Source organism: Engystomops pustulosus, chromosome 9 (genome assembly GCF_040894005.1).
Source record: "Engystomops pustulosus chromosome 9, aEngPut4.maternal, whole genome shotgun sequence".
Taxonomy (NCBI): Eukaryota; Metazoa; Chordata; class Amphibia; order Anura; family Leptodactylidae; genus Engystomops; species Engystomops pustulosus.
This window is the reverse complement of record NC_092419.1, coordinates 68,413,594-68,430,774: the sequence shown is the minus strand read 5'-3', so window position 1 is coordinate 68,430,774 and position 17,181 is coordinate 68,413,594. Positions and strand designations below refer to the sequence as shown.

Below are 17,181 nucleotides of genomic sequence, written 5' to 3'. Positions count from 1 at the left end.
TCTTTTACTATCTCATAGAGAAACTAACACAATTTTCAGGTTCAAAAAGGTCATCGGAACTTGGGATTCCCAGCCAGTCTCCCATGCTGGTACTTGCCAAGCCTTAAGCTGCTGCGATCTGACGAGAGCAGGCACATTCAGCTTAGAATGGCCGTTGACAGCAGCTGTTCAATTTGAACCTTCTTTTACTATCTCATAGAGAAACTAACACAATTTTCAGGTTCAAAAAGGTCAACAGAACTTGGGATTCCCAGCCAGTCTCCCATGCTGGTACTTGCCAAGCCTTAAGCTGCATTGCTGCTGCGATCTGACGAGAGCAGGCACATTCAGCTTAGATTGGCTGTTGACAGCAGCTGTTCAATTTGAACCTTCTTTTACTATCTCATAGAGAAACTAACACAATTTTCAGGTTCAAAAAGGTCAACGGAACTTGGGATTCCCAGCCAGTCTCCCATGCTGGTACTTGCCAAGCCTTAAGCTGCATTGCTGCTGCAATCTGACGAGAGCAGGCACATTCAGCTTAGAATGGCCGTTGACAGCAGCTGTTCAATTTGAACCTTCTTTTACTATCTCATAGAGAAACTAACACAATTTTCAGGTTCAAAAAGGTCAACGGAACTTGGGATTCCCAGCCAGTCTCCCATGCTGGTACTTGCCAAGCCTTAAGCTGCATTGCTGCTGCGATCTGACGAGAGCAGGCACATTCAGCTTAGAATGGCCGTTGACAGCAGCTGTTCAATTTGAACCTTCTTTTACTATCTCATAGAGAAACTAACACAATTTTCAGGTTCAAAAAGGTCAACGGAACTTGGGATTCCCAGCCAGTCTCCCATGCTGGTACTTGCCAAGCCTTAAGCTGCATTGATGCTGCGATCTGACGAGAGCAGGCACATTCAGCTTAGAATGGCCGTTGACAGCAGCTGTTCAGTTTGAACCTTCTTTTACTATCTCATAGAGAAACTAACACAATTTTCAGGTTCAAAAAGGTCAACGGAACTTGGGATTCGCAGCCAGTCTCCCATGCTGGTACTTGCCAAGCCTTAAGCCGCATCGCTGCTGTGATCCGACAAGAGCACGCACATTCAGCTTAGAATGGCCGTTGACAGCAGCTGTTCAATTTGAACCTTCTTTTACTATCTCATAGAGAAACTAACACAATTTTCAGGTTCAAAAAGGTCAACGGAACTTGGGATTCCCAGCCAGTCTCCCATGCTGGTACTTGCCAAGCCTTAAGCTGCATTGCTGCTGCGATCTGACGAGAGCAGGCACATTCAGCTTAGAATGGCCGTTGACAGCAGCTGTTCAATTTGAACCTTCTTTTACTATCTCATAGAGAAACTAACACAATTTTCAGGTTCAAAAAGGTCAACGGAACTTGGGATTCCCAGCCAGTCTCCCATGCTGGTACTTGCCAAGCCTTAAGCTGCATTGCTGCTGCGATCTGACGAGAGCAGGCACATTCAGCTTAGAATGGCCATTGACAGCAGCTGTTCAATTTGAACCTTCTTTTACTATCTCATAGAGAAACTAACACAATTTTCAGGTTCAAAAAGGTCAACGGAACTTGGGATTCCCAGCCAGTCTCCCATGCTGGTACTTGCCAAGCCTTAAGCTGCATTGCTGCTGCCATCTGACGAGAGCAGGCACATTCAGCTTAGAATGGCCGTTGACAGCAGCTGTTCAATTTGAACCTTCTTTTACCATCTTTGACAGAGAAACTAACAATTTTCAGGTTCAAAAAGGTCAACAGAACTTGGGATTCCCAGCCAGTCTCCCATGCTGGTACTTGCCAAGCCTTAAGCTGCATTGCTGCTGCGATCTGACGAGAGCAGGCACATTCAGCTTAGAATGGCCGTTGACAGCAGCTGTTCAGTTTGAACCTTCTTTTACTATCTCATAGAGAAACTAACACAATTTTCAGGTTCAAAAAGGTCAACGAAACTTGGGATTCCCAGCCAGTCTCCCATGCTGGTACTTGCCAAGCCTTAAGCTGCTGCGATCTGACGAGAGCAGGCACATTCAGCTTAGAATGGCCGTTGACAGCAGCTGTTCAATTTGAACCTTCTTTTACTATCTCATAGAGAAACTAACACAATTTTCAGGTTCAAAAAGTTCAACAGAACTTGGGATTCCCAGCCAGTCTCCCATGCTGGTACTTGCCAAGCCTTAAGCTGCATTGCTGCTGCGATCTGACGAGAGCAGGCACATTCAGCTTAGATTGGCTGTTGACAGCAGCTGTTCAATTTGAACCTTCTTTTACTATCTCATAGAGAAACTAACACAATTTTCAGGTTCAAAAAGGTCAACGGAACTTGGGATTCCCAGCCAGTCTCCTATGCTGGTACTTGCCAAGCCTTAAGCTGCATTGCTGCTGCGATCTGACGAGAGCAGGCACATTCAGCTTAGAATGGCCGTTGACAGCAGCTGTTCAATTTGAACCTTCTTTTACTATCTCATAGAGAAACTAACACAATTTTCAGGTTCAAAAAGGTCAACGGAACTTGGGATTCCCAGCCAGTCTCCCATGCTGGTACTTGCCAAGCCTTAAGCTGCATTGCTGCTGCCATCTGACGAGAGCAGGCACATTCAGCTTAGAATGGCCGTTGACAGCAGCTGTTCAATTTGAACCTTCTTTTACCATCTTTGACAGAGAAACTAACAATTTTCAGGTTCAAAAAGGTCAACAGAACTTGGGATTCCCAGCCAGTCTCCCATGCTGGTACTTGCCAAGCCTTAAGCTGCATTGCTGCTGCGATCTGACGAGAGCAGGCACATTCAGCTTAGAATGGCCGTTGACAGCAGCTGCCTAATTTCTACTTTCTTTTACTATCTCATAGAGAAACTAACACAATCTTCAGGTTCAAAAAGGTCAACGAAACTTGGGATTCCCAGCCAGTCTCCCATGCTGGTACTTGCCAAGCCTTAAGCTGCATTGCTGCTGCGATCTGACGAGAGCAGGCACATTCAGCTTAGAATGGCCGTTGACAGCAGCTGGTCAGTTTGAACCTTCTTTTACTATCTCATAGAGAAACTAACACAATTTTCAGGTTCAAAAAGGTCAACGGAACTTGGGATTCCCAGCCAGTCTCCCATGCTGGTACTTGCCAAGCCTTAAGCTGCTGCGATCTGACGAGAGCAGGCACATTCAGCTTAGAATGGCCGTTGACAGCAGCTGTTCAGTTTGAACCTTCTTTTACTATCTCATAGAGAAACTAACACAATTTTCAGGTTCAAAAATGTCAACGGAACTTGGGATTCCCAGCTAGTCTCCCATGCTGGTACTTGCCAAGCCTTAAGCTGCATTGCTGCTGCGATCTGACGAGAGCAGGCACATTCAGCTTAGAATGGCCGTTGACAGCAGCTGTTCAGTTTGAACCTTCTTTTACTATCTCATAGAGAAACTAACACAATTTTCAGGTTCAAAAAGGTCAACGGAACTTGGAATTCGCAGCCAGTCTCCCATGCTGGTACTTGCCAAGCCTTAAGCCGCATCGCTGCTGTGATCCGACAAGAGCACGCACATTCAGCTTAGAATGGCCGTTGACAGCAGCTGTTCAATTTGAACCTTCTTTTACTATCTCATAGAGAAACTAACACAATTTTCAGGTTCAAAAAGGTCAACAGAACTTGGGATTCCCAGCCAGTCTCCCATGCTGGTACTTGCCAAGCCTTAAGCTGCTGCGATCTGACGAGAGCAGGCACATTCAGCTTAGAATGGCCGTTGACAGCAGCTGTTCAATTTGAACCTTCTTTTACTATCTCATAGAGAAAATAACACAATTTTCAGGTTCAAAAAGGTCAACAGAACTTGGGATTCCCAGCCAGTCTCCCATGCTGGTACTTGCCAAGCCTTAAGCTGCATTGCTCCTGCGATCTGACGAGAGCAGGCACATTGAGCTTAGAATGGCTGTTGACAGCAGCAGTTCAATTTGAACCTTCTTTTACTATCTCATAGAGAAACTAACACAATTTTCAGGTTCAAAAAGGTCAACGGAACTTGGGATTCCCAGCCAGTCTCCCATGCTGGTACTTGCCAAGCCTTAAGCTGCATTGATGCTGCGATCTGACGAGAGCAGGCACATTCAGCTTAGAATGGCCGTTGACAGCAGCTGTTCAGTTTGAACCTTCTTTTACTATCTCATAGAGAAACTAACACAATTTTCAGGTTCAAAAAGGTCAACGGAACTTGGGATTCCCAGCCAGTCTCCCATGCTGGTACTTGCCAAGCCTTAAGCTGCATTGCTGCTGCGATCTGACGAGAGCAGGCACATTCAGCTTAGAATGGCCGTTGACAGCAGCTGTTCAATTTGAACCTTCTTTTACTATCTCATAGAGAAACTAACACAATTTTCAGGTTCAAAAAGGTCAACAGAACTTGGGATTCCCAGCTAGTCTCCCATGCTGGTACTTGCCAAGCCTTAAGCTGCATTGCTGCTGCGATCTGACGAGAGCAGGCACATTCAGCTTAGAATGGCCGTTGACAGCAGCTGTTCAATTTGAACCTTCTTTTACTATCTCATTGAGAAACTAACACAATTTTCAGGTTCAAAAAGGTCAACGGAACTTGGGATTCCCAGCCAGTCTCCCATGCTGGTACTTGCCAAGCCTTAAGCTGCATTGATGCTGCGATCTGACGAGAGCAGGCACATTCAGCTTAGAATGGCCGTTGACAGCAGCTGTTCAATTTGAACCTTCTTTTACTATCTCATAGAGAAACTAACACAATTTTCAGGTTCAAAAAGGTCAACGGAACTTGGGATTCCCAGCCAGTCTCCCATGCTGGTACTTGCCAAGTCTTACGCTGCATTGCTGCTGCAATCTGACGAGAGCAGGCACATTCAGCTTAGAATGGCCGTTGACAGCAGCTGGTCAATTTGAACCTTCTTTTACTATCTCATAGAGAAACTAACACAATTTTCAGGTTCAAAAAGGTCAACGGAACTTGGGATTCCCAGCCAGTCTCCCATGCTGGTACTTGCCAAGCCTTAAGCTGCATTGCTGCTGCGATCTCACGAGAGCAGGCACATTCAGCTTAGATTGGCTGTTGACAGCAGCTGTTCAATTTGAACCTTCTTTTACTATCTCATAGAGAAACTAACACAATTTTCAGGTTCAAAAAGGTCAACGGAACTTGGGATTCCCAGCCAGTCTCCCATGCTGGTACTTGCCAAGCCTTAAGCTGCATTGCTGCTGCAATCTGACGAGAGCAGGCACATTCAGCTTAGAATGGCCGTTGACAGCAGCTGTTCAATTTGAACCTTCTTTTACTATCTCATAGAGAAACTAACACAATTTTCAGGTTCAAAAAGGTCAACGGAACTTGGGATTCCCAGCCAGTCTCCCATGCTGGTACTTGCCAAGCCTTAAGCTGCATTGCTGCTGCCATCTGACGAGAGCAGGCACATTCAGCTTAGAATGGCCGTTGACAGCAGCTGTTCAGTTTGAACCTTCTTTTACTATCTCATAGAGAAACTAACACAATTTTCAGGTTCAAAAAGGTCAACGGAACTTGGGATTCCCAGCCAGTCTCCCATGCTGGTACTTGCCAAGCCTTAAGCTGCTGCGATCTGACGAGAGCAGGCACATTCAGCTTAGAATGGCCGTTGACAGCAGCTGTTCAATTTGTACCTTCTTTTACTATCTCATAGAGAAACTAACACAATTTTCAGGTTCAAAAAGGTCAACAAAACTTGGGATTCCCAGCCAGTCTCCCATGCTGGTACTTGCCAAGCCTTAAGCTGCATTGCTGCTGCGATCTGACGAGAGCAGGCACATTCAGCTTAGATCGGCTGTTCACAGCTGCTCTTCAATTTGAACCTTCTTTTACTATCTCATAGAGAAACTAACACAATTTTCAGGTTCAAAAAGGTCAACGGAACTTGGGATTCCCAGCCAGTCTCCCATGCTGGTACTTGCCAAGCCTTAAGCTGCATTGCTGCTGCAATCTGACGAGAGCAGGCACATTCAGCTTAGAATGGCCGTTGACAGCAGCTGTTCAATTTGAACCTTCTTTTACTATCTCATAGAGAAACTAACACAATTTTCAGGTTCAAAAAGGTCAACGGAACTTGGGATTCCCAGCCAGTCTCCCATGCTGGTACTTGCCAAGCCTTAAGCTGCATTGCTGCTGCGATCTGACGAGAGCAGGCACATTCAGCTTAGAATGGCCGTTGACAGCAGCTGTTCAATTTGAACCTTCTTTTACTATCTCATAGAGAAACTAACACAATTTTCAGGTTCAAAAAGGTCAACGGAACTTGGGATTCCCAGCCAGTCTCCCATGCTGGTACTTGCCAAGCCTTAAGCTGCATTGATGCTGCGATCTGACGAGAGCAGGCACATTCAGCTTAGAATGGCCGTTGACAGCAGTTGTTCAGTTTGAACCTTCTTTTACTATCTCATAGAGAAACTAACACAATTTTCAGGTTCAAAAAGGTCAACGGAACTTGGGATTCGCAGCCAGTCTCCCATGCTGGTACTTGCCAAGCCTTAAGCCGCATCGCTGCTGTGATCCGACAAGAGCACGCACATTCAGCTTAGAATGGCCGTTGACAGCAGCTGTTCAATTTGAACCTTCTTTTACTATCTCATAGAGAAACTAACACAATTTTCAGGTTCAAAAAGGTCAACAGAACTTGGGATTCCCAGCCAGTCTCCCATGCTGGTACTTGCCAAGCCTTAAGCTGCATTGCTGCTGCGATCTGACGAGAGCAGGCACATTCAGCTTAGAATGGCCGTTGACAGCAGCTGTTCAATTTGAACCTTCTTTTACTATCTCATAGAGAAACTAACACAATTTTCAGGTTCAAAAAGGTCAACGGAACTTGGGATTCCCAGCCAGTCTCCCATGCTGGTACTTGCCAAGCCTTAAGCTGCATTGCTGCTGCGATCTGACGAGAGCAGGCACATTCAGCTTAGAATGGCCGTTGACAGCAGCTGTTCAATTTGAACCTTCTTTTACTATCTCATAGAGAAACTAACACAATTTTCAGGTTCAAAAAGGTCAACGGAACTTGGGATTCCCAGCCAGTCTCCCATGCTGGTACTTGCCAAGCCTTAAGCTGCATTGCTGCTGCGATCTGACGAGAGCAGGCACATTCAGCTTAGAATGGCCGTTGACAGCAGCTGTTCAATTTGAACCTTCTTTTACCATCTTTGATAGAGAAACTAACAATTTTCAGGTTCAAAAAGGTCAACAGAACTTGGGATTCCCAGCCAGTCTCCCATGCTGGTACTTGCCAAGCCTTAAGCTGCATTGCTGCTGCGATCTGACGAGAGCAGGCACATTCAGCTTAGAATGGCCGTTGACAGCAGCTGCCTAATTTCTACTTTCTTTTACTATCTCATAGAGAAACTAACACAATTTTCAGGTTCAAAAAGGTCAATGAAACTTGGGATTCCCAGCCAGTCTCCCATGCTGGTACTTGCCAAGCCTTAAGCTGCATTGCTGCTGCGATCTGACGAGAGCAGGCACATTCAGCTTAGAATGGCCGTTGACAGCAGCTGTTCAGTTTGAACCTTCTTTTACTATCTCATAGAGAAACTAACACAATTTTCAGGTTCAAAAAGGTCATCGGAACTTGGGATTCCCAGCCAGTCTCCCATGCTGGTACTTGCCAAGCCTTAAGCTGCTGCGATCTGACGAGAGCAGGCACATTCAGCTTAGAATGGCCGTTGACAGCAGCTGTTCAATTTGAACCTTCTTTTACTATCTCATAGAGAAACTAACACAATTTTCAGGTTCAAAAAGGTCAACAGAACTTGGGATTCCCAGCCAGTCTCCCATGCTGGTACTTGCCAAGCCTTAAGCTGCATTGCTGCTGCGATCTGACGAGAGCAGGCACATTCAGCTTAGATTGGCTGTTGACAGCAGCTGTTCAATTTGAACCTTCTTTTACTATCTCATAGAGAAACGAACACAATTTTCAGGTTCAAAAAGGTCAACGGAACTTGGGATTCCCAGCCAGTCTCCCATGCTGGTACTTGCCAAGCCTTAAGCTGCATTGCTGCTGCAATCTGACGAGAGCAGGCACATTCAGCTTAGAATGGCCGTTGACAGCAGCTGTTCAATTTGAACCTTCTTTTACAATCTCATAGAGAAACTAACACAATTTTCAGGTTCAAAAAGGTCAACGGAACTTGGGATTCCCAGCCAGTCTCCCATGCTGGTACTTGCCAAGCCTTAAGCTGCATTGCTGCTGCGATCTGACGAGAGCAGGCACATTCAGCTTAGAATGGCCGTTGACAGCAGCTGTTCAATTTGAACCTTCTTTTACTATCTCATAGAGAAACTAACACAATTTTCAGGTTCAAAAAGGTCAACGGAACTTGGGATTCCCAGCCAGTCTCCCATGCTGGTACTTGCCAAGCCTTAAGCTGCATTGATGCTGCGATCTGACGAGAGCAGGCACATTCAGCTTAGAATGGCCGTTGACAGCAGCTGTTCAGTTTGAACCTTCTTTTACTATCTCATAGAGAAACTAACACAATTTTCAGGTTCAAAAAGGTCAACGGAACTTGGGATTCGCAGCCAGTCTCCCATGCTGGTACTTGCCAAGCCTTAAGCCGCATCGCTGCTGTGATCCGACAAGAGCACGCACATTCAGCTTAGAATGGCCGTTGACAGCAGCTGTTCAATTTGAACCTTCTTTTACTATCTCATAGAGAAACTAACACAATTTTCAGGTTCAAAAAGGTCAACGAAACTTGGGATTCCCAGCCAGTCTCCCATGCTGGTACTTGCCAAGCCTTAAGCTGCATTGCTGCTGCGATCTGACGAGAGCAGGCACATTCAGCTTAGAATGGCCGTTGACAGCAGCTGTTCAATTTGAACCTTCTTTTACTATCTCATAGAGAAACTAACACAATTTTCAGGTTCAAAAAGGTCAACGGAACTTGGGATTCCCAGCCAGTCTCCCATGCTGGTACTTGCCAAGCCTTAAGCTGCATTGCTGCTGCGATCTGACGAGAGCAGGCACATTCAGCTTAGAATGGCCATTAACAGCAGCTGTTCAATTTGAACCTTCTTTTACTATCTCATAGAGAAACTAACACAATTTTCAGGTTCAAAAAGGTCAACGGAACTTGGGATTCCCAGCCAGTCTCCCATGCTGGTACTTGCCAAGCCTTAAGCTGCATTGCTGCTGCCATCTGACGAGAGCAGGCACATTCAGCTTAGAATGGCCGTTGACAGCAGCTGTTCAATTTGAACCTTCTTTTATCATCTTTGACAGAGAAACTAACAATTTTCAGGTTCAAAAAGGTCAACAGAACTTGGGATTCCCAGCCAGTCTCCCATGCTGGTACTTGCCAAGCCTTAAGCTGCATTGCTGCTGCGATCTGACGAGAGCAGGCACATTCAGCTTAGAATGGCCGTTGACAGCAGCTGTTCAGTTTGAACCTTCTTTTACTATCTCATAGAGAAACTAACACAATTTTCAGGTTCAAAAAGGTCAACGGAACTTGGGATTCCCAGCCAGTCTCCCATGCTGGTACTTGCCAAGCCTTAAGCTGCTGCGATCTGACGAGAGCAGGCACATTCAGCTTAGAATGGCCGTTGACAGCAGCTGTTCAATTTGAACCTTCTTTTACTATCTCATAGAGAAACTAACACAATTTTCAGGTTCAAAAAGTTCAACAGAACTTGGGATTCCCAGCCAGTCTCCCATGCTGGTACTTGCCAAGCCTTAAGCTGCATTGCTGCTGCGATCTGACGAGAGCAGGCACATTCAGCTTAGATTGGCTGTTGACAGCAGCTGTTCAATTTGAACCTTCTTTTACTATCTCATAGAGAAACTAACACAATTTTCAGGTTCAAAAAGGTCAACGGAACTTGGGATTCCCAGCCAGTCTCCCATGCTGGTACTTGCCAAGCCTTAAGCTGCATTGCTGCTGCGATCTGACGAGAGCAGGCACATTCAGCTTAGAATGGCCGTTGACAGCAGCTGTTCAATTTGAACCTTCTTTTACTATCTCATAGAGAAACTAACACAATTTTCAGGTTCAAAAAGGTCAACGGAACTTGGGATTCCCAGCCAGTCTCCCATGCTGGTACTTGCCAAGCCTTAAGCTGCATTGCTGCTGCGATCTGACGAGAGCAGGCACGTTCAGCTTAGAATGGCCGTTGACAGCAGCTGTTCAATTTGAACCTTCTTTTACCATCTTTGACAGAGAAACTAACAATTTTCAGGTTCAAAAAGGTCAACAGAACTTGGGATTCCCAGCCAGTCTCCCATGCTGGTACTTGCCAAGCCTTAAGCTGCATTGCTGCTGCGATCTGACGAGAGCAGGCACATTCAGCTTAGAATGGCCGTTGACAGCAGCTGTTCAATTTGAACCTTCTTTTACTATCTCATAGAGAAACTAACACAATTTTCAGGTTCAAAAAGGTCAACGGAACTTGGGATTCCCAGCCAGTCTCCCATGCTGGTACTTGCCAAGCCTTAAGCTGCATTGCTGCTGCCATCTGACGAGAGCAGGCACATTCAGCTTAGAATGGCCGTTGACAGCAGCTGTTCAATTTGAACCTTCTTTTACCATCTTTGACAGAGAAACTAACAATTTTCAGGTTCAAAAAGGTCAACAGAACTTGGGATTCCCAGCCAGTCTCCCATGCTGGTACTTGCCAAGCCTTAAGCTGCATTGCTGCTGCGATCTGACGAGAGCAGGCACATTCAGCTTAGAATGGCCGTTGACAGCAGCTGCCTAATTTCTACTTTCTTTTACTATCTCATAGAGAAACTAACACAATCTTCAGGTTCAAAAAGGTCAACGAGACTTGGGATTCCCAGCCAGTCTCCCATGCTGGTACTTGCCAAGCCTTAAGCTGCATTGCTGCTGCGATCTGACGAGAGCAGGCACATTCAGCTTAGAATGGCCGTTGACAGCAGCTGTTCAGTTTGAACCTTCTTTTACTATCTCATAGAGAAACTAACACAATTTTCAGGTTCAAAAAGGTCAACGGAACTTGGGATTCCCAGCCAGTCTCCCATGCTGGTACTTGCCAAGCCTTAAGCTGCTGCGATCTGACGAGAGCAGGCACATTCAGCTTAGAATGGCCGTTGACAGCAGCTGTTCAGTTTGAACCTTCTTTTACTATCTCATAGAGAAACTAACACAATTTTCAGGTTCAAAAAGGTCAACGGAACTTGGGATTCCCAGCTAGTCTCCCATGCTGGTACTTGCCAAGCCTTAAGCTGCATTGCTGCTGCGATCTGACGAGAGCAGGCACATTCAGCTTAGAATGGCCGTTGACAGCAGCTGTTCAGTTTGAACCTTCTTTTACTATCTCATAGAGAAACTAACACAATTTTCAGGTTCAAAAAGGTCAACGGAACTTGGAATTCGCAGCCAGTCTCCCATGCTGGTACTTGCCAAGCCTTAAGCCGCATCGCTGCTGTGATCCGACAAGAGCACGCACATTCAGCTTAGAATGGCCGTTGACAGCAGCTGTTCAATTTGAACCTTCTTTTACTATCTCATAGAGAAACTAACACAATTTTCAGGTTCAAAAAGGTCAACAGAACTTGGGATTCCCAGCCAGTCTCCCATGCTGGTACTTGCCAAGCCTTAAGCTGCTGCGATCTGACGAGAGCAGGCACATTCAGCTTAGAATGGCCGTTGACAGCAGCTGTTCAATTTGAACCTTCTTTTACTATCTCATAGAGAAAATAACACAATTTTCAGGTTCAAAAAGGTCAACAGAACTTGGGATTCCCAGCCAGTCTCCCATGCTGGTACTTGCCAAGCCTTAAGCTGCATTGCTGCTGCGATCTGACGAGAGCAGGCACATTCAGCTTAGAATGGCTGTTGACAGCAGCTGTTCAATTTGAACCTTCTTTTACTATCTCATAGAGAAACTAACACAATTTTCAGGTTCAAAAAGGTCAACGGAACTTGGGATTCCCAGCCAGTCTCCCATGCGGGTACTTGCCAAGCCTTAAGCTGCATTGATGCTGCGATCTGACGAGAGCAGGCACATTCAGCTTAGAATGGCCGTTGACAGCAGCTGTTCAGTTTGAACCTTCTTTTACTATCTCATAGAGAAACTAACACAATTTTCAGGTTCAAAAAGGTCAACGGAACTTGGGATTCCCAGCCAGTCTCCCATGCTGGTACTTGCCAAGCCTTAAGCTGCATTGCTGCTGCGATCTGACGAGAGCAGGCACATTCAGCTTAGAATGGCCGTTGACAGCAGCTGTTCAATTTGAACCTTCTTTTACTATCTCATAGAGAAACTAACACAATTTTCAGGTTCAAAAAGGTCAACGGAACTTGGGATTCCCAGCCAGTCTCCCATGCTGGTACTTGCCAAGCCTTAAGCTGCATTGATGCTGCGATCTGACGAGAGCAGGCACATTCAGCTTAGAATGGCCGTTGACAGCAGTTGTTCAGTTTGAACCTTCTTTTACTATCTCATAGAGAAACTAACACAATTTTCAGGTTCAAAAAGGTCAACGGAACTTGGGATTCGCAGCCAGTCTCCCATGCTGGTACTTGCCAAGCCTTAAGCCGCATCGCTGCTGTGATCCGACAAGAGCACGCACATTCAGCTTAGAATGGCCGTTGACAGCAGCTGTTCAATTTGAACCTTCTTTTACTATCTCATAGAGAAACTAACACAATTTTCAGGTTCAAAAAGGTCAACGGAACTTGGGATTCCCAGCCAGTCTCCCATGCTGGTACTTGCCAAGCCTTAAGCTGCATTGCTGCTGCGATCTGACGAGAGCAGGCACATTCAGCTTAGAATGGCCATTGACAGCAGCTGTTCAATTTGAACCTTCTTTTACTATCTCATAGAGAAACTAACACAATTTTCAGGTTCAAAAAGGTCAACGGAACTTGGGATTCCCAGCCAGTCTCCCATGCTGGTACTTGCCAAGCCTTAAGCTGCATTGCTGCTGCGATCTGACGAGAGCAGGCACATTCAGCTTAGAATGGCCGTTGACAGCAGCTGTTCAATTTGAACCTTCTTTTACTATCTCATAGAGAAACTAACACAATTTTCAGGTTCAAAAAGGTCAACGGAACTTGGGATTCCCAGCCAGTCTCCCATGCTGGTACTTGCCAAGCCTTAAGCTGCATTGCTGCTGCGATCTGACGAGAGCAGGCACATTCAGCTTAGAATGGCCGTTGACAGCAGCTGTTCAATTTGAACCTTCTTTTACCATCTTTGACAGAGAAACTAACAATTTTCAGGTTCAAAAAGGTCAACAGAACTTGGGATTCCCAGCCAGTCTCCCATGCTGGTACTTGCCAAGCCTTAAGCTGCATTGCTGCTGCGATCTGACGAGAGCAGGCACATTCAGCTTAGAATGGCCGTTGACAGCAGCTGCCTAATTTCTACTTTCTTTTACTATCTCATAGAGAAACTAACACAATTTTCAGGTTCAAAAAGGTCAATGAAACTTGGGATTCCCAGCCAGTCTCCCATGCTGGTACTTGCCAAGCCTTAAGCTGCATTGCTGCTGCGATCTGACGAGAGCAGGCACATTCAGCTTAGAATGGCCGTTGACAGCAGCTGTTCAGTTTGAACCTTCTTTTACTATCTCATAGAGAAACTAACACAATTTTCAGGTTCAAAAAGGTCATCGGAACTTGGGATTCCCAGCCAGTCTCCCATGCTGGTACTTGCCAAGCCTTAAGCTGCTGCGATCTGACGAGAGCAGGCACATTCAGCTTAGAATGGCCGTTGACAGCAGCTGTTCAATTTGAACCTTCTTTTACTATCTCATAGAGAAACTAACACAATTTTCAGGTTCAAAAAGGTCAACAGAACTTGGGATTCCCAGCCAGTCTCCCATGCTGGTACTTGCCAAGCCTTAAGCTGCATTGCTGCTGCGATCTGACGAGAGCAGGCACATTCAGCTTAGATTGGCTGTTGACAGCAGCTGTTCAATTTGAACCTTCTTTTACTATCTCATAGAGAAACTAACACAATTTTCAGGTTCAAAAAGGTCAACAGAACTTGGGATTCCCAGCCAGTCTCCCATGCTGGTACTTGCCAAGCCTTAAGCTGCATTGCTGCTGCAATCTGACGAGAGCAGGCACATTCAGCTTAGAATGGCCGTTGACAGCAGCTGTTCAATTTGAACCTTCTTTTACAATCTCATAGAGAAACTAACACAATTTTCAGGTTCAAAAAGGTCAACGGAACTTGGGATTCCCAGCCAGTCTCCCATGCTGGTACTTGCCAAGCCTTAAGCTGCATTGCTGCTGCGATCTGACGAGAGCAGGCACATTCAGCTTAGAATGGCCGTTGACAGCAGCTGTTCAATTTGAACCTTCTTTTACTATCTCATAGAGAAACTAACACAATTTTCAGGTTCAAAAAGGTCAACGGAACTTGGGATTCCCAGCCAGTCTCCCATGCTGGTACTTGCCAAGCCTTAAGCTGCATTGATGCTGCGATCTGACGAGAGCAGGCACATTCAGCTTAGAATGGCCGTTGACAGCAGCTGTTCAGTTTGAACCTTCTTTTACTATCTCATAGAGAAACTAACACAATTTTCAGGTTCAAAAAGGTCAACGGAACTTGGGATTCGCAGCCAGTCTCCCATGCTGGTACTTGCCAAGCCTTAAGCCGCATCGCTGCTGTGATCCGACAAGAGCACGCACATTCAGCTTAGAATGGCCGTTGACAGCAGCTGTTCAATTTGAACCTTCTTTTACTATCTCATAGAGAAACTAACACAATTTTCAGGTTCAAAAAGGTCAACGGAACTTGGGATTCCCAGCCAGTCTCCCATGCTGGTACTTGCCAAGCCTTAAGCTGCATTGCTGCTGCGATCTGACGAGAGCAGGCACATTCAGCTTAGAATGGCCGTTGACAGCAGCTGTTCAATTTGAACCTTCTTTTACTATCTCATAGAGAAACTAACACAATTTTCAGGTTCAAAAAGGTCAACGGAACTTGGGATTCCCAGCCAGTCTCCCATGCTGGTACTTGCCAAGCCTTAAGCTGCATTGCTGCTGCGATCTGACGAGAGCAGGCACATTCAGCTTAGAATGGCCATTGACAGCAGCTGTTCAATTTGAACCTTCTTTTACTATCTCATAGAGAAACTAACACAATTTTCAGGTTCAAAAAGGTCAACGGAACTTGGGATTCCCAGCCAGTCTCCCATGCTGGTACTTGCCAAGCCTTAAGCTGCATTGCTGCTGCCATCTGACGAGAGCAGGCACATTCAGCTTAGAATGGCCGTTGACAGCAGCTGTTCAATTTGAACCTTCTTTTATCATCTTTGACAGAGAAACTAACAATTTTCAGGTTCAAAAAGGTCAACAGAACTTGGGATTCCCAGCCAGTCTCCCATGCTGGTACTTGCCAAGCCTTAAGCTGCATTGCTGCTGCGATCTGACGAGAGCAGGCACATTCAGCTTAGAATGGCCGTTGACAGCAGCTGTTCAGTTTGAACCTTCTTTTACTATCTCATAGAGAAACTAACACAATTTTCAGGTTCAAAAAGGTCAACGGAACTTGGGATTCCCAGCCAGTCTCCCATGCTGGTACTTGCCAAGCCTTAAGCTGCTGCGATCTGACGAGAGCAGGCACATTCAGCTTAGAATGGCCGTTGACAGCAGCTGTTCAATTTGAACCTTCTTTTACTATCTCATAGAGAAACTAACACAATTTTCAGGTTCAAAAAGTTCAACAGAACTTGGGATTCCCAGCCAGTCTCCCATGCTGGTACTTGCCAAGCCTTAAGCTGCATTGCTGCTGCGATCTGACGAGAGCAGGCACATTCAGCTTAGATTGGCTGTTGACAGCAGCTGTTCAATTTGAACCTTCTTTTACTATCTCATAGAGAAACTAACACAATTTTCAGGTTCAAAAAGGTCAACGGAACTTGGGAATCCCAGCCAGTCTCCCATGCTGGTACTTGCCAAGCCTTAAGCTGCATTGCTGCTGCAATCTGACGAGAGCAGGCACATTCAGCTTAGAATGGCCGTTGACAGCAGCTGTTCAATTTGAACCTTCTTTTACTATCTCATAGAGAAACTAACACAATTTTCAGGTTCAAAAAGGTCAACGGAACTTGAGATTCCCAGCCAGTCTCCCATGCTGGTACTTGCCAAGCCTTAAGCTGCATTGCTGCTGCGATCTGACGAGAGCAGGCACATTCAGCTTAGAATGGCCGTTGACAGCAGCTGTTCAATTTGAACCTTCTTTTACCATCTTTGACAGAGAAACTAACAATTTTCAGGTTCAAAAAGGTCAACAGAACTTGGGATTCCCAGCCAGTCTCCCATGCTGGTACTTGCCAAGCCTTAAGCTGCATTGCTGCTGCGATCTGACGAGAGCAGGCACATTCAGCTTAGATTGGCTGTTGACAGCAGCTGTTCAATTTGAACCTTCTTTTACCATCTTTGACAGAGAAACTAACAATTTTCAGGTTCAAAAAGGTCAACAGAACTTGGGATTCCCAGCCAGTCTCCCATGCTGGTACTTGCCAAGCCTTAAGCTGCATTGCTGCTGCGATCTGACGAGAGCAGGCACATTCAGCTTAGAATGGCCGTTGACAGCAGCTGCCTAATTTCTACTTTCTTTTACTATCTCATAGAGAAACTAACACAATCTTCAGGTTCAAAAAGGTCAACGAGACTTGGGATTCCCAGCCAGTCTCCCATGCTGGTACTTGCCAAGCCTTAAGCTGCATTGCTGCTGCGATCTGACGAGAGCAGGCACATTCAGCTTAGAATGGCCGTTGACAGCAGCTGTTCAGTTTGAACCTTCTTTTACTATCTCATAGAGAAACTAACACAATTTTCAGGTTCAAAAAGGTCAACGGAACTTGGGATTCCCAGCCAGTCTCCCATGCTGGTACTTGCCAAGCCTTAAGCTGCTGCGATCTGACGAGAGCAGGCACATTCAGCTTAGAATGGCCGTTGACAGCAGCTGTTCAGTTTGAACCTTCTTTTACTATCTCATAGAGAAACTAACACAATTTTCAGGTTCAAAAAGGTCAACGGAACTTGGGATTCCCAGCTAGTCTCCCATGCTGGTACTTGCCAAGCCTTAAGCTGCATTGCTGCTGCGATCTGACGAGAGCAGGCACATTCAGCTTAGAATGGCCGTTGACAGCAGCTGTTCAGTTTGAACCTTCTTTTACTATCTCATAGAGAAACTAACACAATTTTCAGGTTCAAAAAGGTCAACGGAACTTGGAAATCGCAGCCAGT

The 17,181-nt window shown here is 45.8% G+C and overlaps 68 pseudogenes; all 68 read right to left on the bottom strand.

The window, feature by feature from the left end:
• Positions 1 to 229: 229 nt before the first annotated feature.
• LOC140087873 (5S ribosomal RNA) lies at positions 230 to 348 on the bottom strand (annotated as a pseudogene).
• A 70-nt stretch (positions 349 to 418) lies between these two features.
• LOC140086947 (5S ribosomal RNA) lies at positions 419 to 537 on the bottom strand (annotated as a pseudogene).
• Positions 538 to 607: 70 nt separating this feature from the next.
• On the bottom strand, positions 608 to 726 carry LOC140100891 (5S ribosomal RNA; annotated as a pseudogene).
• Positions 727 to 796: 70 nt separating this feature from the next.
• Positions 797 to 915, bottom strand: LOC140084413 (5S ribosomal RNA; annotated as a pseudogene).
• A 259-nt stretch (positions 916 to 1,174) lies between these two features.
• LOC140100890 (5S ribosomal RNA) lies at positions 1,175 to 1,293 on the bottom strand (annotated as a pseudogene).
• Positions 1,294 to 1,363: 70 nt separating this feature from the next.
• LOC140082864 (5S ribosomal RNA) lies at positions 1,364 to 1,482 on the bottom strand (annotated as a pseudogene).
• Positions 1,483 to 1,552: 70 nt separating this feature from the next.
• LOC140092374 (5S ribosomal RNA) lies at positions 1,553 to 1,671 on the bottom strand (annotated as a pseudogene).
• A 70-nt stretch (positions 1,672 to 1,741) lies between these two features.
• Positions 1,742 to 1,860, bottom strand: LOC140080946 (5S ribosomal RNA; annotated as a pseudogene).
• Positions 1,861 to 2,111: 251 nt separating this feature from the next.
• LOC140096103 (5S ribosomal RNA) lies at positions 2,112 to 2,230 on the bottom strand (annotated as a pseudogene).
• A 70-nt stretch (positions 2,231 to 2,300) lies between these two features.
• LOC140101809 (5S ribosomal RNA) lies at positions 2,301 to 2,419 on the bottom strand (annotated as a pseudogene).
• Positions 2,420 to 2,489: 70 nt separating this feature from the next.
• Positions 2,490 to 2,608, bottom strand: LOC140092372 (5S ribosomal RNA; annotated as a pseudogene).
• Positions 2,609 to 2,678: 70 nt separating this feature from the next.
• On the bottom strand, positions 2,679 to 2,797 carry LOC140080945 (5S ribosomal RNA; annotated as a pseudogene).
• Positions 2,798 to 2,867: 70 nt separating this feature from the next.
• LOC140083492 (5S ribosomal RNA) lies at positions 2,868 to 2,986 on the bottom strand (annotated as a pseudogene).
• An 810-nt stretch (positions 2,987 to 3,796) lies between these two features.
• Positions 3,797 to 3,915, bottom strand: LOC140094344 (5S ribosomal RNA; annotated as a pseudogene).
• Positions 3,916 to 3,985: 70 nt separating this feature from the next.
• LOC140084412 (5S ribosomal RNA) lies at positions 3,986 to 4,104 on the bottom strand (annotated as a pseudogene).
• A 70-nt stretch (positions 4,105 to 4,174) lies between these two features.
• Positions 4,175 to 4,293, bottom strand: LOC140100889 (5S ribosomal RNA; annotated as a pseudogene).
• Positions 4,294 to 4,363: 70 nt separating this feature from the next.
• LOC140078534 (5S ribosomal RNA) lies at positions 4,364 to 4,482 on the bottom strand (annotated as a pseudogene).
• A 70-nt stretch (positions 4,483 to 4,552) lies between these two features.
• LOC140084411 (5S ribosomal RNA) lies at positions 4,553 to 4,671 on the bottom strand (annotated as a pseudogene).
• A 448-nt stretch (positions 4,672 to 5,119) lies between these two features.
• On the bottom strand, positions 5,120 to 5,238 carry LOC140086946 (5S ribosomal RNA; annotated as a pseudogene).
• Positions 5,239 to 5,308: 70 nt separating this feature from the next.
• On the bottom strand, positions 5,309 to 5,427 carry LOC140092371 (5S ribosomal RNA; annotated as a pseudogene).
• Positions 5,428 to 5,867: 440 nt separating this feature from the next.
• Positions 5,868 to 5,986, bottom strand: LOC140086945 (5S ribosomal RNA; annotated as a pseudogene).
• A 70-nt stretch (positions 5,987 to 6,056) lies between these two features.
• Positions 6,057 to 6,175, bottom strand: LOC140100888 (5S ribosomal RNA; annotated as a pseudogene).
• Positions 6,176 to 6,245: 70 nt separating this feature from the next.
• Positions 6,246 to 6,364, bottom strand: LOC140084409 (5S ribosomal RNA; annotated as a pseudogene).
• A 259-nt stretch (positions 6,365 to 6,623) lies between these two features.
• On the bottom strand, positions 6,624 to 6,742 carry LOC140080944 (5S ribosomal RNA; annotated as a pseudogene).
• A 70-nt stretch (positions 6,743 to 6,812) lies between these two features.
• Positions 6,813 to 6,931, bottom strand: LOC140100887 (5S ribosomal RNA; annotated as a pseudogene).
• Positions 6,932 to 7,001: 70 nt separating this feature from the next.
• On the bottom strand, positions 7,002 to 7,120 carry LOC140100886 (5S ribosomal RNA; annotated as a pseudogene).
• A 70-nt stretch (positions 7,121 to 7,190) lies between these two features.
• Positions 7,191 to 7,309, bottom strand: LOC140080943 (5S ribosomal RNA; annotated as a pseudogene).
• A 70-nt stretch (positions 7,310 to 7,379) lies between these two features.
• On the bottom strand, positions 7,380 to 7,498 carry LOC140093927 (5S ribosomal RNA; annotated as a pseudogene).
• A 251-nt stretch (positions 7,499 to 7,749) lies between these two features.
• On the bottom strand, positions 7,750 to 7,868 carry LOC140087872 (5S ribosomal RNA; annotated as a pseudogene).
• Positions 7,869 to 7,938: 70 nt separating this feature from the next.
• LOC140086944 (5S ribosomal RNA) lies at positions 7,939 to 8,057 on the bottom strand (annotated as a pseudogene).
• A 70-nt stretch (positions 8,058 to 8,127) lies between these two features.
• Positions 8,128 to 8,246, bottom strand: LOC140100885 (5S ribosomal RNA; annotated as a pseudogene).
• Positions 8,247 to 8,316: 70 nt separating this feature from the next.
• On the bottom strand, positions 8,317 to 8,435 carry LOC140084408 (5S ribosomal RNA; annotated as a pseudogene).
• Positions 8,436 to 8,694: 259 nt separating this feature from the next.
• On the bottom strand, positions 8,695 to 8,813 carry LOC140083490 (5S ribosomal RNA; annotated as a pseudogene).
• A 70-nt stretch (positions 8,814 to 8,883) lies between these two features.
• Positions 8,884 to 9,002, bottom strand: LOC140086354 (5S ribosomal RNA; annotated as a pseudogene).
• A 70-nt stretch (positions 9,003 to 9,072) lies between these two features.
• LOC140092370 (5S ribosomal RNA) lies at positions 9,073 to 9,191 on the bottom strand (annotated as a pseudogene).
• Positions 9,192 to 9,261: 70 nt separating this feature from the next.
• LOC140080941 (5S ribosomal RNA) lies at positions 9,262 to 9,380 on the bottom strand (annotated as a pseudogene).
• Positions 9,381 to 9,631: 251 nt separating this feature from the next.
• Positions 9,632 to 9,750, bottom strand: LOC140096102 (5S ribosomal RNA; annotated as a pseudogene).
• Positions 9,751 to 9,820: 70 nt separating this feature from the next.
• On the bottom strand, positions 9,821 to 9,939 carry LOC140100883 (5S ribosomal RNA; annotated as a pseudogene).
• Positions 9,940 to 10,009: 70 nt separating this feature from the next.
• LOC140078457 (5S ribosomal RNA) lies at positions 10,010 to 10,128 on the bottom strand (annotated as a pseudogene).
• Positions 10,129 to 10,198: 70 nt separating this feature from the next.
• LOC140080940 (5S ribosomal RNA) lies at positions 10,199 to 10,317 on the bottom strand (annotated as a pseudogene).
• Positions 10,318 to 10,387: 70 nt separating this feature from the next.
• On the bottom strand, positions 10,388 to 10,506 carry LOC140092369 (5S ribosomal RNA; annotated as a pseudogene).
• A 70-nt stretch (positions 10,507 to 10,576) lies between these two features.
• Positions 10,577 to 10,695, bottom strand: LOC140080939 (5S ribosomal RNA; annotated as a pseudogene).
• A 70-nt stretch (positions 10,696 to 10,765) lies between these two features.
• Positions 10,766 to 10,884, bottom strand: LOC140084829 (5S ribosomal RNA; annotated as a pseudogene).
• A 251-nt stretch (positions 10,885 to 11,135) lies between these two features.
• Positions 11,136 to 11,254, bottom strand: LOC140085847 (5S ribosomal RNA; annotated as a pseudogene).
• A 440-nt stretch (positions 11,255 to 11,694) lies between these two features.
• LOC140081885 (5S ribosomal RNA) lies at positions 11,695 to 11,813 on the bottom strand (annotated as a pseudogene).
• A 70-nt stretch (positions 11,814 to 11,883) lies between these two features.
• On the bottom strand, positions 11,884 to 12,002 carry LOC140088438 (5S ribosomal RNA; annotated as a pseudogene).
• Positions 12,003 to 12,072: 70 nt separating this feature from the next.
• On the bottom strand, positions 12,073 to 12,191 carry LOC140100881 (5S ribosomal RNA; annotated as a pseudogene).
• A 70-nt stretch (positions 12,192 to 12,261) lies between these two features.
• On the bottom strand, positions 12,262 to 12,380 carry LOC140084407 (5S ribosomal RNA; annotated as a pseudogene).
• A 259-nt stretch (positions 12,381 to 12,639) lies between these two features.
• Positions 12,640 to 12,758, bottom strand: LOC140082861 (5S ribosomal RNA; annotated as a pseudogene).
• Positions 12,759 to 12,828: 70 nt separating this feature from the next.
• On the bottom strand, positions 12,829 to 12,947 carry LOC140100880 (5S ribosomal RNA; annotated as a pseudogene).
• Positions 12,948 to 13,017: 70 nt separating this feature from the next.
• Positions 13,018 to 13,136, bottom strand: LOC140100879 (5S ribosomal RNA; annotated as a pseudogene).
• Positions 13,137 to 13,206: 70 nt separating this feature from the next.
• On the bottom strand, positions 13,207 to 13,325 carry LOC140080938 (5S ribosomal RNA; annotated as a pseudogene).
• A 70-nt stretch (positions 13,326 to 13,395) lies between these two features.
• LOC140093925 (5S ribosomal RNA) lies at positions 13,396 to 13,514 on the bottom strand (annotated as a pseudogene).
• A 251-nt stretch (positions 13,515 to 13,765) lies between these two features.
• Positions 13,766 to 13,884, bottom strand: LOC140087871 (5S ribosomal RNA; annotated as a pseudogene).
• Positions 13,885 to 13,954: 70 nt separating this feature from the next.
• LOC140089654 (5S ribosomal RNA) lies at positions 13,955 to 14,073 on the bottom strand (annotated as a pseudogene).
• Positions 14,074 to 14,143: 70 nt separating this feature from the next.
• On the bottom strand, positions 14,144 to 14,262 carry LOC140100878 (5S ribosomal RNA; annotated as a pseudogene).
• A 70-nt stretch (positions 14,263 to 14,332) lies between these two features.
• On the bottom strand, positions 14,333 to 14,451 carry LOC140084406 (5S ribosomal RNA; annotated as a pseudogene).
• A 259-nt stretch (positions 14,452 to 14,710) lies between these two features.
• Positions 14,711 to 14,829, bottom strand: LOC140100877 (5S ribosomal RNA; annotated as a pseudogene).
• A 70-nt stretch (positions 14,830 to 14,899) lies between these two features.
• Positions 14,900 to 15,018, bottom strand: LOC140082860 (5S ribosomal RNA; annotated as a pseudogene).
• Positions 15,019 to 15,088: 70 nt separating this feature from the next.
• On the bottom strand, positions 15,089 to 15,207 carry LOC140092368 (5S ribosomal RNA; annotated as a pseudogene).
• A 70-nt stretch (positions 15,208 to 15,277) lies between these two features.
• LOC140080937 (5S ribosomal RNA) lies at positions 15,278 to 15,396 on the bottom strand (annotated as a pseudogene).
• Positions 15,397 to 15,647: 251 nt separating this feature from the next.
• On the bottom strand, positions 15,648 to 15,766 carry LOC140096101 (5S ribosomal RNA; annotated as a pseudogene).
• Positions 15,767 to 15,836: 70 nt separating this feature from the next.
• LOC140098469 (5S ribosomal RNA) lies at positions 15,837 to 15,955 on the bottom strand (annotated as a pseudogene).
• Positions 15,956 to 16,025: 70 nt separating this feature from the next.
• LOC140083039 (5S ribosomal RNA) lies at positions 16,026 to 16,144 on the bottom strand (annotated as a pseudogene).
• Positions 16,145 to 16,214: 70 nt separating this feature from the next.
• LOC140087869 (5S ribosomal RNA) lies at positions 16,215 to 16,333 on the bottom strand (annotated as a pseudogene).
• A 70-nt stretch (positions 16,334 to 16,403) lies between these two features.
• Positions 16,404 to 16,522, bottom strand: LOC140080936 (5S ribosomal RNA; annotated as a pseudogene).
• Positions 16,523 to 16,592: 70 nt separating this feature from the next.
• On the bottom strand, positions 16,593 to 16,711 carry LOC140084828 (5S ribosomal RNA; annotated as a pseudogene).
• Positions 16,712 to 16,962: 251 nt separating this feature from the next.
• On the bottom strand, positions 16,963 to 17,081 carry LOC140085835 (5S ribosomal RNA; annotated as a pseudogene).
• Positions 17,082 to 17,181: the final 100 nt, after the last annotated feature.